General features: G+C 43.1%; 1 protein-coding gene and 1 pseudogene across 1 annotated transcript in view; one reads left to right on the top strand and one right to left on the bottom strand.

The window, feature by feature from the left end:
• The window catches only part of LOC126456287 (uncharacterized), a 1,473,557-nt gene that overhangs the window by 956,550 nt on the left and 500,755 nt on the right, over positions 1-16,252 (bottom strand). The window lies entirely within an intron of this gene.
• Positions 8,123-8,239, top strand: LOC126458805 (5S ribosomal RNA; annotated as a pseudogene).

Genomic DNA, 16,252 nt, shown 5'->3' with positions numbered 1-16,252 from the left:
CTAGTGTGCTATTCGTTTTATTAATGTATGTTAACAGGAACAGTAAAACGCGAGCAACCAAAAGCACAGCACCAAAACAGCACTGTCCTGGCCTGCGCTGTCTGTTACCACTATGCAGAAGTGATGCTCGTCTCAGCTGGATTATCGATTATTCATCGTGTTAATATATCGATAAAACGAATAACGCACTAGATTGTTTTGGGGCCTCTCTATCGAATGGGCCCGTAAATTACTTGTTTAAAAATCATTTTGTCTTTAGCGGGAAACAAACTGACGCTTCTCATCGACGCTAGGAGTCGGACGTTGGACTTGATAAGCAGTATTTGTTTGGGCTGACTACAGTTACTCATTGCAAAAACGAAACTGAAAATATTTGCTGAAACACCGGAGAAAATGCGCCTCACGACACACAGGAAAAACACTCGGTACACAAAGAGTGTGACGAGTAAATGTGTATAAGTTCAAATATTTCTTTTGGTGACTGAGGATGGAGTACTGAACAATACATAAGTATTTACATCATTTTAAGATTACTTACAACTATCATATGTCGTAGGTTTTTAGGTTGGGTAGTACTTCCAAGTACATGTGGCAAGAGCAACCCATTTATGCTTGTTTTCCCATGGACAAAAGATATAGTTTTGAAGTTTGGACGCATAGATGCAAAATGCTTAGTCTATACTGAGAGGGTTAGTCCACATAGTGGTGCAATTACGACCGTGCAGAAAATATCAGGTAGTAAATACAACGTGTCAAGAGAAGCGTTGCGAACCACTATGTGGTCTTACTGGGCCTCCCGTGAGGAACAGTCAGTATTGAGGGGTACCACAGGAACGATCATCTGAAGCGAAGAAGTCTAGTAAATATGGAGCCTAAATTGCATTCCTCTGTAGCTGTGAACTCTTCTTCATCTTTGATACTGTAAACGAAACTCTTCTGCTACAAGCTGTTCGGTTTCCATATTCGGAAAGGAGCTACTAAGCTCCAAAATTTGCACTCTGAAGTTATGGCCACTTGCTCATCTTCGCTACTGTGTTACACATTTCTTCTACTGAACAAATGCTCATAGCTTTCTTGTTTTGGTCCATACTGCCTCACTCTAAAACATGGATAGCTGAGAGCCTCCAGTAAAAGAAATTAGTTTCACATTATAGAAGATGAAGAAGTGCTCGTAGATCTTAAGGCATTTTAGATCCCACGTTTACTAAGCGTTTTTCCTTCGAATTATCGATCGTGTCATATCCATCAATATTGAAGATTTCTCTTGAGACACAACATTAATGGTTCCATAGCACCTTGAAGTACGCCTGACGTTTCATGTCTAAAGATTTCTCTCCGTTAATAATATATACTTTGTTCTGTTTGTCAGGATCTCTTCATTCCAGTCACAACGCTGGTCTGTTTCCCATACTTTCGTATTCTGGTCCTTTGGCGACATTGAGGAACAGTGTCAAACGGCCCCCAGAAATGAAGAAATACAGCACCGATCTTGGCGCCGGTATCTACTGCCTTCTGGGTCTTAAGATGTTACTTCCTCGGCTTTATATTTTTAGAAATTCAGCTGAAAAGTACTTTCTGGCTGGAACAGGTAATCTCAATATCCAAGAAAGGTATTTATAGTCACTGACGGTCGTAGATGTTGATCATAGTAAAGTAATACAAGTAGAGCTGCGGTAGCCTATATTATTGTGGCTGACGTTAAATTATAGCAACATTTTTTAGCCCTCTTCAAATGCCCTGAAACTTGCTTGGAAGATCTATCACATATATAATTGTCTATGTGAAATCGAACAAAGTACAAGAAACCTCCAGTGTAGCTTCTATATGACCTCGAACTCTGGAGTTGAAGACTTCTTTGTTATTGTATCGTTATGTCCTGACATTACAATGAACATACTGTCTAGCTAGTCTTACAGCACTGCATTGCTCGGTACAGTCGGAACGTGGTAATGTTTTCTGTAAGTAGCTTAAGGTGCGTCTTGACCTGCAAACTAATCGACGACACGTAACCCGCAACTGTGCACGTTTCCCGTGAGTCAATAGGCACGGACCACTTATTATCAGTTTCTCCGGCGATCACTAAGAAATGCTCAGACACAGTTGGGTCTGTATATTTGCGTCCTTATAGCCGTTACTGCGTTCTGGAGCAGCTGTCACACAGAATTCTCAGACAAGGATCTCAAAATGTGCGTGTGAATTCCTAAGGGACCAGACTGCTGAGGTCATCGGTCCCTAAACTTAAACCTAGTGAAACTAACTTATGCTAAGAACAGCACACACACCTATGCCCGAGGGAGGACTCGAACCTCAGGCAAGGATCTATGTGACAGTTTTTCCATGATGTTTACAAATGTATACGCAAAGATAGACGGCAGCTTAAATAAGGGACTGTTTCCAAGACTGTACTATATTTCCCATATGATAATCTGTCAGACAAAAGTCTCAACTGAAACACAGCGATTTGGGTTTAAATATAAACTTGCATAATTTTCTCTGCTTATGACATTTTATAACTGACAGGGAATTTTCTTTCAAAAGACTACACTGTAGCAGACAAGAAAAAGTAAATTTGTTTAGGTACAGTTACGGAAAAACAGGTCGAAATTATTCACCTGTAAAAAGCTACTACACTTTGTACATGCATTACAAGAAAATGAGGCAGAGTAATAGCATTTCTCGTGCATTGTGTTTCAGTCTAAACTTCAAGCCCCGCTGAAGCCACTCATCGAATATTAGATCATGTAGTACTATCCAAATGTGCGGATGTTTATTGCTGCATCCCACCCATTATTCTAGATAGTCCAAAAATTTTCTATGTGATTCAGAACGGCTGATTTAGCTGGTTTTTCTAGATGCAATAAGGCGCCTCAATGTTTGTCAAACTATGATCAACGCGGCTATTGTCATCTTTGAAGACCGAAGTCTCCACAGGACACTCTTCATGAAGATGTAAAAGGAAGAGCAGCATTTGATCACCGACTATTTTCAAGCAAACATCCTGATTCATGTTCATAATAACACAAGTGACCCAAGTCGTAGTACGGAAAAACGTGTCTGAAGCCATCACAGACTCACCCCCGGGTACGATAGACATCCTTCACACACACACACACACACACACACACACACACACACACACACACACTGTGGGTTAAATGCCTCACTGAGCTGCCAGGGCACTTAACGCCTTCTGTAATTACAAAAAAGTCACACATGTTGAACCACTACTATCCTCCAACCAGCTACCGTTCAGTTTCTATTTGGCCCACTGAAGACGTGCAGTAGTATATGTCGCCATGAGCAATGGCCTTCTGTATGGTACCTGACTCAAAATGTCAATTCCATACTGTTCCGTTCGCAATGTTTTCTCGGGAAATGGTTCAGATGGGCCTGCATTCAGTGGCGACCGCAATTCATATCGGTTTTTTTAAATGATTACCATTGACGAAACGTGGCAGTTATCTACGGTCCCTGTCGGTTAAGATATTTTCACGACGACTGTTCTTACGTCGTTTTACATGGCTGCGAGTGGTACATCATTCCTTGTAAACACGTTGTAGGGGCCGCGTTGTGGCACACGTAACTTTAATCATGGTGGTGTCACGGTCACGTCCAAACACAACAGCTCCTTTATGCAATTATGTTAAATCTCTACGTCGAGCTGTCTTACTGCACTGATCCATGTAGCTGACAGAACACACACAACACTTCACTGTCATGACTTTGTAAGTGATGGAGGAGTGTCACATGACCACCTGAGACAGTGTACAGTAATTGCACAATGTTAAAATATGAAGAACTGAGAAAAGCTCGAAATGGATAAATGTTATGTAATCACAGTAAGTGATAAGAATAAGGAGAGGATTGGTAAGTGGATCAAGAGTCACGTGGAAACATTTGTATCATACGAAACGAAATATTAACTCTTAAGAATTCTTATGAAATAGTGACCAAGCAACAATCGAATTTGATGGGAACATTGAATAATGACCTGAAGCTATTAAATGTGGTCATATCGGAAAGAGTGGGGAAGGTACGAAAGTTGCTCACACAAATATACGCACCACTCGTGTTGACGTGGCTGGTGCATACATTTATGTGAAATAGAGAATGGGAAAAGAAAGGGAAGGGATGGGTGGAAACTCGTGACTTACAGCCTCACAGGGCATTGAGGTAATTTATTGGCGAAAGTTGAAAGTGTGTGTCCCCATTGCATTACCACAATACCCTGTGTGGCTAAAAGTCACGAATTCCCACTCATCCGTTCCCTTTCTTTCCCCGTTGTCCATTTCACATAATTGCTAACACTAAAAAAAGTGATAAAAGCTCTTGTAGAGACTCAGATGGAAAAACCGAATGAATAGAAAAGGGAATTTGTCCAAAGTGTGTATGTAGAGGAGACGGGGTATTATCATTAGAGGGCATCCTTGTGCAGATCATTCAGTAAAAAAGTTGAGGATATTGAAATCCAAGGCTCAAATGATGTGACAATTGCAAACAGGGGTCTATCTGAGACTGAGGAATTAAAATTACGTAATTTTCACCCTATGACACAGCTGGAGAGTTACATCCGGTGATATTTCTTAAATCATTCCAAAGCGTATTCTCTTCAGGATGAAGAGAGTGCAGGAAAATTAGGTTTCTAGTAGGTTACCTGAGAGCGGACATCACCCAATCATGTTTTCTGCATCAAGAAGGTTATAAGACTTTCAATGATTTCCAGATAGTATTTCAAAATCGTTTCTGGTCTAACGATGCTCAAAGCTGGCTAAACCTCGAAATATTAGACTCTGGGAGATGTATGTATCTAGCGAAATATCTGGACGACCCCATGAGCTTGAATAACCTGTTATGAATTTGTGTAGGCCGTCTACCTTACCATGGTAAGGGAAAAGTTATTGGTAGAAATCTAGGTGATGTTCAAGGGTTATTGGATTACCTGGACCAGTCAGATCGGTTGAAGAATGGTATGTCTAACGGAGGATCTCCAGAGGGTAGAGTGGGTCTTAATGGTCAATCCTGGAAGCCTGGTGGAAAAAACTAGCGTTCGAATAGAGAGGTGACTAATAGTCACTAATAATGACTAGTGACTAATAATCGGCCTGAAGGATGACCAGAAAATAGTAAAGGAACATTTAGTAATACACCAGTATATTGTAAAAATAGGATTCAGGTGGGCAAGAACGATTAACAGTTTCCTTAAGGAGAGATCATAGAACAAGGAAGGAAAGAGGAACACTAGGAGCGGTCGGGGGAATGCCCCTTTCTCCGCCCTGTAGGTCAGCAGGGGTTACAATTTAAGACGTTACCGAACCTCAACCAACGGGCCGTTTGCGGTAAGGGAGTGGCCTGACAAGATAGGAGGGGAATGCATTGTCTGCATGTGTGGACAGTAAGTTGATGAATACATAAGGCATACTGCGAATTGTCACTATAGGAAGGGGGATGCGAACTGGGGAAGATTGTCCTCGCTAAAATCCGGGCCGTCCGACATGTGTTTGTACGAATTGCTAAGTGACCAAACTGAGGTCATCGGTCCCTAGACTTACACACTACTTACACTAACTTATACTAAGAACATACACACCCTTGCCCGAGGGAGGACCACCCAATCCGTGACATGGAGCCCTATACCGCGCGGCGATCGTCCGACATGTAATGGTTGTATTTAGATATGTTAATTACTTTCTCACGGTATCGATTTATGTCGTTATTTACCTCAGATGCCATAGCCGTTTATTTATTTATTTATTTAATTGGGTAATGTTTAAGTATTGTCATTGTTGTAGTGAGATGTTACCTAACGTTTAAAACGAAGTGCGTCGCCCCTTTAATTGTCAGTAACAAGCTGTTAGATTAAACCAATTACCTACGATCACTAGAGCTGCGACTGTAACGCCTGAGTGGTGGATAATCTCTGGATTATGATGTATACTACGAAGGCACTGTTAATACGGCGAGTTAACTATTTAATAACCTAATTGGACTGTTACTGGAGCGATGGGTTATTTAATTGCGTACGTGGTATATTTTATCTGGAGCCCGTGATAACATTAAACAATAAGACAGAGGTTTTTTGTGTTATATCATTTTGATTACTGGTGATTATTGACTTTGCCTCCAAAGTTCCTATTTCGATACAAGTGTCGTATTAGATAATTGTTGTAATTGGTCGTTTAGCGTGTATGGCAGATTTTTTGCGAAGACTACGTCAAACATGAATTGGTTTTAAGTTTTGTGAAAAGGATTACAATGAAAGCTGCATTGGAAATTATATCATATTAATTCTCTGTTGTGTGGTACTAATAAAAGGAGCTGTGAAAAATGAAGGCTGGCTGATAGCGCCTAAGAAAGAGGTTACGGGACACTTACACCGATATCTGGACTGAATGTGTAAGGGTGGGATTAAGTTACGATAGAGGGTTGTGTAAATGACTGTAAAGATTGTAAGAGAAAATTTGTAGATAATGTTGATCCCTACGGATGGTTGTAGTACCGACTGAGCTGACACAGAAGTGTCATTTTGTCTGGGAGCCGAGGTTTATGACGGACAGCTTACATCAGCCATTTAAATTACTGCACCAGGAGATTGCGCGGTGTAGACATGTAATGATGTGAGATTATATAGACAGCTGAGAGGGAAACCACTGTCAGGACAATGGAGGTTTTCCGTGAGTTAACAGAAATTGGTATACGTTGCAGAAAGCATAATGAAAGTTAACGGGGCCTCGCTGCTGATAAAACGACCGGTGAAGCGCGTAACTGGCCAGTAGCAGCGTGCAGCCGACATCCGAGCGAGAATTAGGCGGCCCCAGAGAGGCCATAACCTCGCCAGCCGAGCTGAAAAAAACTTCTGTTCTCATCTGTACGTGATTTTGTAAATATCTCAGCACCCAGGTAGACTTGAATTATACTGGATTTAAAGAGCTTAGCTCGTGATTATAATGACTCACTTGTAGTCAGGATTTCAAGTACCGCATAACTGTAATAAATCTAACCTGTGGTGACTGATTTGTAGTCGAGACTTTAATGGTGTTCGGGCGGATTGATATGATGATCTGCGAATCAGTTTAAAGTCAGAATTGAGTTTAACCATAGTCACGACACAGTCGCACTCTTTTATTATACACTGCGACAGCAGCGCACCAAGCGGACAGCAAGCTACATTTCTGAATATTATATACGTCTGACAATGCGTCAGTCGTTGGGGCGATCTGAAGGCTATATTATCGTTGCAGACACAAGTTCGCTAATATCGCTAGTAATTCTTTTCATTACTATTACCGGTTTCGACGGATCCACGCTGTTATCAGCGAAACTTGTAACACTATTAGATGTACAAGCTTTGTTCAGTGTCGCAGAAAGTATCTACACCTAATAATGTTACATGATCCGATGACGACAGCGTAGATCTGTCGAAACCGATAATAGTAATAAAAAGAATTACCAGCGATATTGGCAAACTTGATTCTTTAAGAATAATAATTCTAAATATATCTGATGAGTGCGAACAGTACCGTTTATATAGATTTTAACGTAGTTTTTACAATAGGGAGCGAACGTAATGGCATGAAAATCGACGGCAACTTCAAAATGACACCACATTTGCCTTTCCTTAGTTCCCTAAGAACCTAGGGAAGTATGAAAAGTTACATTACAGGACAGCTTATTTACGATTCTCTTTAACGTGCGGATATTTACTGAAGATTTTCGTTTTCTTTTAAGAACAAGAATTGGGTAGTAAACAGAATAAGACTTGAACTTTTGCAAAAAGACGTCTCATATTTACACTCTAACGTGAAGTTTTCTTCGCTACACTTACTGACAAATCTGTGAATGGGGAACACAGAAAACGTAGAACATTTGTATGGGATGCAATAACTGCATCATTTGCAACTGCAGGTGAATGGAAAACCACTCAGACGTGATAATAAAACGTCAAAAGCAATAAAATTACTTCCTAACACAGAAGAAACCATTTCCACAATTTTTGCTACATCTCAGCCACAACAGCAAAATTCTTCACATATTAGCTTTTGAAGCAGCAGTATTTATATTTACCAAAATATTCATGTATTGGAAAGTTAAGTGAAGTGTAAGACTGAAGATCAATAGACTCCATGTCAACTGCCATCCGCAGTGGTAACACCGGTTCCCGTCAGATCACCGAAGTTAAGCGCTGTCGGGCTGGGCTAGTACTTGGATGGATGACCATCCGGTCTGCCGAGCGCTGTTGGCAAGCGGGGAGCACTCAGCCCTAGTGAGGCAAACTGAGGAGCTACTTGACTGAGAAGTGGAGGCTCCGGTCTCGGAAACTGACATACGGCTGGGAGAGCGGTGTGCTGACCACAGGCCCCTCCATATCCGCATCCAGTGACGCTTGTGGGCTGAGGATGACACGGCGGCGGGTCGGTACCGTTAGGCCTTCATGGTCTGTTCGGGAGGAGTTAAGTTTTATTTTACACCATACGAAATTATTACTTCATGTGAAGGAAACTGCCAATCATAATAAGAACAGACAACAACAGAGGTGTATGCTTCTCATGCATGAAGTATGTGTTTATATTCCCTTGCTTTCATCGAGGAAAGTGCTGTTACACTCATATTCTACAGTATTTCTTCATGAATATGTTCTAGCTTATGCCACTGAATCAGTCACATTTGGCTGTTCCTGTATTTATTTTACAATCATTGATGACTCTTGACAATTTACTGATGCTTGGAACGCAAGAACGTAACAACTATATCGTTAATTAACTAGAAAAATATTATAAAAACCAATCGTCAGTGTTATAGCTGGCTTTCTCGCCTCTAGAGGCACTAGTGTTATTTTGTCAGACGGTAACAATTTTCACAGAAGTGAGTGTCGCGACTGTATGTGTTACTTGTCGTGTAACTGTCCTTATAGAGAGGGAGAAATATTTTATGAAAGGTGCATTGTGTTTATTCTGTGTAAGTGAGTTATCTGTAGAGAGTGACGATTTTTGGAATAGCACTTATTTCACAGGACTTCCTGGAAACGTGATGTCATTTTGCGTCACAGGCAATATCGACAACAGCAGAACCTTCTAACGTCTTTCGTTAGCGTTCGATGAGAGTCTCTTTCTCATGGGTATCAGCTCACACATGTCGCTAGCGAAAGAAATATACTAACCAGAAATGCCATTGGTTTGCAGGAAGTCTTGTGAGATGAGTTTTGCCGGAGAAATATGTTTCAAAGAAGAATATGAATATTAATGCTCATCGTTCCACTCGCACCAATTTAAGCTGTCCACTTAGGTTCTTCCCTAACAACACACTTGGAGGTTGCCACTTCTTCGGAAGTAAAGACCTAAATACTTGTGAGAAGAAATAACATGAATTTTATTGCTGATCGCTTAAATCGCAGCAATTAAAGCTGTTACCTTAGGTTCCTGTTTGACCACACACTCAGTAATCGCAACATATTCAGAAGTAAACAGTGAAATATTTATTTCAAACTTCGTGCTATAATCAGACGGAAATATTAAATAAAAGAAGCCCCAGAATGTGTTAACAACGCAAATACGGAAACAAATTGCATGTGGAGGGACGGTAATCTACATCCTTTGACTCTGCAAATCACGATGATCTATATTCATTAAACCTTTCTTTTGGGCGGGGGGAGGGGTGAACAAACAAATAAAAATATTTATTAACAAGGTATGAGGCCAATAAACATACGTGTGTCCGTCAACAAGGAATACTGAAAGTGTGTTGAAGAGGTGTAACGCCGGGACATTAGGGCTTAGTGACGTGACTGTTGCCTCCTATAAGTGTCGTATCGACGATGCGTTATTAAGTGACATTTTATTATAAATATGTAGTGTTTGTAATAAATATTCAATGCGCCGTTTCCCTGAAATGGCATATTGCAAGTTATAGTACGAAACAGCTAAAAATGCCAAAATGAATAAGTCATCTGCCTCATCGATTATAGAATTGCGTGTGACGTCACGTTTGCAAGTAGTCTTGTGAAATGAGAGCTGTGATACTTTTCGATAATCGTATTACGTACGTTGCCGCTCGCCAATTTCTGAGCACCCAGCAAAGTTACTAATTCAGGACTGGATTACTATTGCGATATAGCAAATATTAAGGCGATTATTATTAATCAGGCCCCATTTTCGAGTGTCATATCCCGAGGTCGAGAACTTGCATTCGTTGCGTGTAGATTTCTACGGAACAAAGTTCGACAAACAACATCCTTCCGAGAATAGTAAGCACTCGAAGGATATAAGAGAACCGACACAACGGTCGACGCTAGTCACCGTTAACTCCAGTGAGAACGCAATAAAGATTGAAAAATAAAGAATCAATACAAGCAAAATGATGATTAGCATTGCCTTATATGAGTTGCGATCTCCTACGCCACAGACACGATAATAAACCTTGCACGTTGACCGCAAATGTTTACCTCTGTGTGCCTCATGTTTTGTAGTCGAATTTGCGAGAAAGAAATCCCAAGAATTTGAGTTACTTTCACTGTCTTACAAATAGCCCGACAATTTCTAATTTGTGTGATGAATGGCGGCTAACTATAAACGTGGGAAAATGTGCGGATGAGTAGGTAAAACAAACCTGTAATGTCAGGATACTGCATTAGTATTGTACTGCTTGACACCGTCACGTGGTTTAAATATCTTGCGTAACGTTGCAAAGCGATATGAAATGGAACGAGCATGTGGTAGGGAAGGCGAATGGTCGACTTAGGTTTATTGGGAAAATTTTGGGAAAATATGGTTCATCTGTAAAACAGACCGTATATAGGACGCTGGTGCGACCTATTCTTGAATACAGCTCGAGTGTTTGGAATTCGTGCAGGTCGGCTTGGATGAGGACATCGAGGCAATTCAGAGGCGGGCTGCTAGATTTTGTTACCGGTAGGTTCGAACAAAACGTAAGTGTTAGGGACATGCTTCGGGAACTCAAATGGGAATACCTGGAGGAAAGGTGACATTCTTTTCGAAGAGCACTATTGAGAAAATTTAGAGAACCGGCATTTGAAGCTGACTACTGAATGATTGTATTGCCGCCAGCATATATTGCATCTAAGGATCACGAAGATAAGAAACGGAAAATTTTCATACAATGGCATGTAGGTAGTCGTTATTCTCTCGCTCTATCTGCGAATGGAGCAGGAAGGGAAATGACTACTAGTGGTACATGGTACCCTCCGCCAACCATCGCACGGTGGTTTGCGGAATATCTATATAGATAACCAGAGGACAGCATTGGCAGTCCTTGTTTATGGCTCCCTAGACGACCGTAGACTACAATTGACTTACATTCGCCTGCCACGTTAATGTGACCACCAGCCAAATCCGCAGCGAAACGTGCAGGAAGAGTGTCAGTGATCTTGTGGAAGGTACAGACAGGGATGTGGCACATGCCGACACCAGTGCCGTGGCAAGCAGCGTTGGATTTCTCGGCTGAAGATCTATGGCGTGAACAAGCCGCACGAGGTGGTCCCATACATTCTCGACTTGGTTTACATCAAGGGAGTTTGGTGTCCAGGGGTCCGGTAAACCCAACCAGGTGCTCTTCGAACAACGCACGTACACTGCGAGCTGTGTGACTGGCTGTACTGTCCTGCTGGTCGATACCATAAAGCTAAGAGGGAAAAAAAAACTTCATGTATGGGTGGATACCACGGAGTGCCAAGAAAACATTCTGCTGACCACAATGCCCTCTCTACCGCCTTGTACACTTCCGACGATTGTTGCAATGTGTTTACTTTCTGTCCGATGGAGCATAAAACGTGGCTCATCGCAAAAGCCCACCTGTTGCCATTCAATAGACGTCCAGTTTTCATAATGGTGTGGAAATTCCAGCCATTGTCGTCGATGATCAGCAGTCAGCACGGGAGCACGAACCAGGTGTGTGCTGCGAAGGCGTATATGCAGCAACACTCTCTGACCGGTTGTTTAGGAGACACTGTTGATAGTCCCTTGGTTTATCCGAGTGCTCAGTTGCTCAGCAGTTGCACGTCTGTTTACCCGTACACATCTCCGCAACTGCTGCTTAACCCTGTCATCTACGACCTACGGTGCACCACAGTTGCCAAGGCGCCGGTTTCGGATAGCATCATTACGCCATACACGGTATACTTTAACCACAGAGGCACGCGAACAGTTAACGGACTTAGCTGTCGAAGAAATATTTCTTCCCCTGGCCCGAAAGCCGATCACCATGCCTTTTGGAAGTCAGATAAATTTCTCCGTTTCTGCATTGCAACAACGACTATACTGTTTCTTGCGTCCCCGCGACACGCTTTAAACATCATCCACTGCTAGAGCAGCCACTTGCCATCTGTGGTTGTTTTTGGACGTTGACGTCGAATATAGTCGGTGGTCCCATCAATGTGACTGCACCATGTATTTTGAGTGAGCCACAAATAGTTGGGGGACTGACATCAACCTGGTTTACCATGAAGCTAGTGTATCAGATCTTATGACACTGGTTTACTCTACAACCAAAAAAATAGCGGCCGTTGAGCAGCGGACAAATGACAAATCACGTTAGAGGGAATAATGAACAATTTTTTTTTGTCGGTAGTGGTACTGCACGTTGCGCAAGAGGGAGAGGCCTGAAAGCGACACTACTGGCCATTAAAATTGCTACACCACGAAGATGACGTGCTACAGACGCGAAATTTAACCAACAGGAAGAAGATGCTGTGATATGGAAATGATTAGCTTTTCAGAGCATTCACACAACGTGCTGATATGAGGAAAGTTTCCAACCGGTTTCGCATAGACAAACAGCAGTTGACCGGCGTTGCAAGGTGAAACGTTGTTGTGATGTCTCTTGTAAGGAGCAGAAATGCGTACCATCACGTTTCCGACTTCGATAAAGGTCGGATTGTGGCCTATCGCGATTGCGGTTTATCGTATCGCGACATTGCTGCTCGCGTTGGTCGAGATCCAATGACTGTTAGCAGAATATGGAATCGGTGGGTTCAGCAAGGTAATACGGAACGCCGTCTGGATCCCAACGGCAGGCATCTTACCCGCATGGGTGTAACGGATCGTCCAGCCACGTCTCGATCCCTGAGTCAACGGATGGAGACGTTTGCAAAACAACAACCATCTGCACGAACAGTTCGACGACGTTTGCAGCAAAATGGACTATCACCTCGGAGACCATGGCTCCGGTTACTCTTGACGCTGCATCACAGACAGGAGCGCCTGCGATGGTGTACTCAACGACGAACCTGGGTGCACGAATGGCAAAACGTCATTTTTTCGGATGAATCCAGGTTCTGTTTACAGCATCACGGTGGTCGCATCCGTGTTTGGCGACATCGCGGTGAACGCACGTTGGAAGCGTGTATTCGTCATCGCCATACTGGCGTATCACCCGGCGTGATGGTATGGGATGCCACTGGTTACTCGTCTCGGTCACCTCTTGTTCGCATTGACGGCACTTTGAACGGTGGACGTTACATTTCAGATGTGTTACGACCCGTGGCTCTGCCCTTCATTCGATCCCTGCGAAACCCTACATTTCAGCAGGATAATGCACGACCGCATGTTGCAGGTCCTGTAGGGGCCTTTCTGGATACAGAAAATGTTCGACTGTTGCCCTGGCCATCACATTCTCCAGATCTCTCACCAATTGAAAACGTCTCGTCAATGGTGGCCGAGCAACTGGCTCGTCGCAATACGCCAGTTACTACTCTTGATGAACTGTGGTATCGTGTTGAAGCTGCATGGGCAGCTGTACCTGTACACGTTATCCAAGCTCTGTTCGACACAGTGCCCAGGCATATCAAGGCCGTTATTACGGCCAGATGTGGTTGTTCTGGGTAATGACTTCTCAGGATCCATCCACCCAAATTGCGTGAAAATGTAATCACATGTCAGTTCTAGTATAATGTCCAATGAATACCCGTTTATTATCTGCATTTCTTCTTGGTGTAGCAATTTTAATGGCCAGTAGAGTATTTTCGTACTCGTGGGGCGGCACCCATTCAACACAGGGAGGTGAGGGGAACGGAGCGGACGACGCTGCTGTGGTGACGTCAAAGGGCGGGGCGAGGGTCAGGAAGACAGTGGCTGTGCCGGCACGGCGAAACTTGTAATGAGGGCTGCTGCCACCGACAGCTGCGGCTAGGGGGGTGGCGAGCCCGCAGCGGTGTCACACCATCCCCCGCGGCCCACCGTCATCTTCACACGCAGGTCTTCTCTAATTTTCTGTTTGCACACACACGCACACACACACCGTTGAGCAAAATCCTCACGACCACTGCCCTCCGCGAGACTAAAGGCCTTCTGGCGAACTTTCGGGCACGTAATGCAGCAAAGAAAGTACATAAGCGGAGCAGAGAGGAATGGCGAATCGTTCTGACGACGATATAGAGGCCAGATGAAGAAATCCACCGACGTAAGCGACTTTGGCATGTGATAAATTGCTATGGCTCACCCACTGGAAGGGAGCATCTGGCAAACAGTGAAACTAGTCGGCTGTTCTCGTGATTGACTGAAGAGTAGACAACAAGCCGTTGGATTTCCAATCTTCTTCACAGGACGTGGAGGTCGAAGACTTGCCCTCTCTGCAAAGACCAGGATAGGCGACGATCAGTGGCATATGTGACTTCAGAGTACAGTAATGATGCAGGCACAAGTGTCACAGAGAACACGGTTTAACACACATGATTAAACATGAGGCTCTGCAACAGACGTACCATAGTTGTTCCCATAATGACCGGACAGCATCATCAATCACTGCAGTGGGTCCTAGATCTTCGAGCTTGGAACATGGATCAACGTATCACGAATCTTGTAACACAAGGTGTACGGTCGTTCATAGATCATTCAGGCAAACGGCTGCTCGAAATATGCAGCGCGCCAAGGACGCAGTCTGGTGGAAGCGGTTTATTCTGAGGGGGACATTCACCTGAGCTTCCATGGTACCTATGGTAGTAATCGAAAGCACCATAGCAGCTGAGGACTACGTGAAAAATACTTCGGATCACACGCGTCCCTTCACACCTGATGTCTTCCCCGATGATGATGGCATGTTGCAGCGGGATAACAGTCCATGTAACAAGGCGAGAAACGGTGATCTGACGGGGATGATAGTGAATTTTGTCAATAAAATTGGTTTATCTGAACCAAATGGAACACATCTGGATGGCTATAGAGCTCCAGCTCTGCGCCGACAAACCACCGTCTCGCAATTTAAGGGAACAGTATGACTTGTGCGTTGAGGTCTAGTGTCACATATCTCTGGAAACCTACCAAGTAAAGGGAACCATGCCACGCAGAATATCTATTGTTCTGTGTTCGATAGGTAGACCTACACACTCTTCATCTGGTGGTCATAATATTTTGACTCATCCTAGTAGATCAAGGACACAACCTTTTCTGTGTAAGTACTCACAAGGAATTATGTATTGCAAAATTAAGATTCTGGCAAACCCAAACGATTTCTTCTTTCGACCTTAGCATCCACGTACGTTTTTGTCTGAGGCGGAAAAATGTTCAAATGTGTGGGAATTCCTAAGGGCCAAACTGCTGAGGTCATCGGTCCCTAGACTTGCACACTACTTAAACTAACTTATGCTAAGAACAACATACACACACATGTCTGAGGGAGTACTCGAACCTCCGGCGGGAGAGGCCGTTCGGATGTCTGAAATGACTCCACCATTGTATTACAAAAATAAAATTGAAAATATCTTCAGCGGCATCAGAGAAAAGACACTTGTAGGCTCTGAGGAGGCCTTACGAGAACATTTTGTCAAACTATAATGAAACAAATTCAGATTATTTTGTAGATGAGACAAATGCGTTCAGGAAAATATCAGCATTTAATATCTGTAGTAGCCTCTAGGACGATTTTGAAACAAATAGCAATTTGCAGCAAATCGAAATAAATAATTGCATCATGATTCAGTGATTCGGTTGAGTATCGGGAAACGTTGAGCATACATCGAGTGCAGCATCTGCAGAATACCACTGAAGTCAGTAATACGGATCAAATATCCTGGTGTGTTGCTAAGAAGCGATATGGAGACGAAAAAGACAAAGACTGATTTATAGCGAGAAAGAGTAAGGAGGTGTGTGGAAGAGAATCGTGCAGTGTGGGGAAACCGGACGAGAAAATAATCGAAGCGCTTGAGCTCTGGTGCTATAGAAGACGGTATAAAATTAAATAGACTAAAGAAATACGGAAGTTTTGTGCAGAGTCAACGAGAAGGAATTTATGCAAAACACTGCCTGAAAGA

The sequence above is a fragment of the Schistocerca serialis genome, chromosome 2 (assembly GCF_023864345.2).
Source record: "Schistocerca serialis cubense isolate TAMUIC-IGC-003099 chromosome 2, iqSchSeri2.2, whole genome shotgun sequence".
NCBI classification, from domain to species: Eukaryota; Metazoa; Arthropoda; class Insecta; order Orthoptera; family Acrididae; genus Schistocerca; species Schistocerca serialis.
Note: the sequence above shows the minus strand (reverse complement) of the source record. Positions and strands in the feature narration are given on the sequence as shown.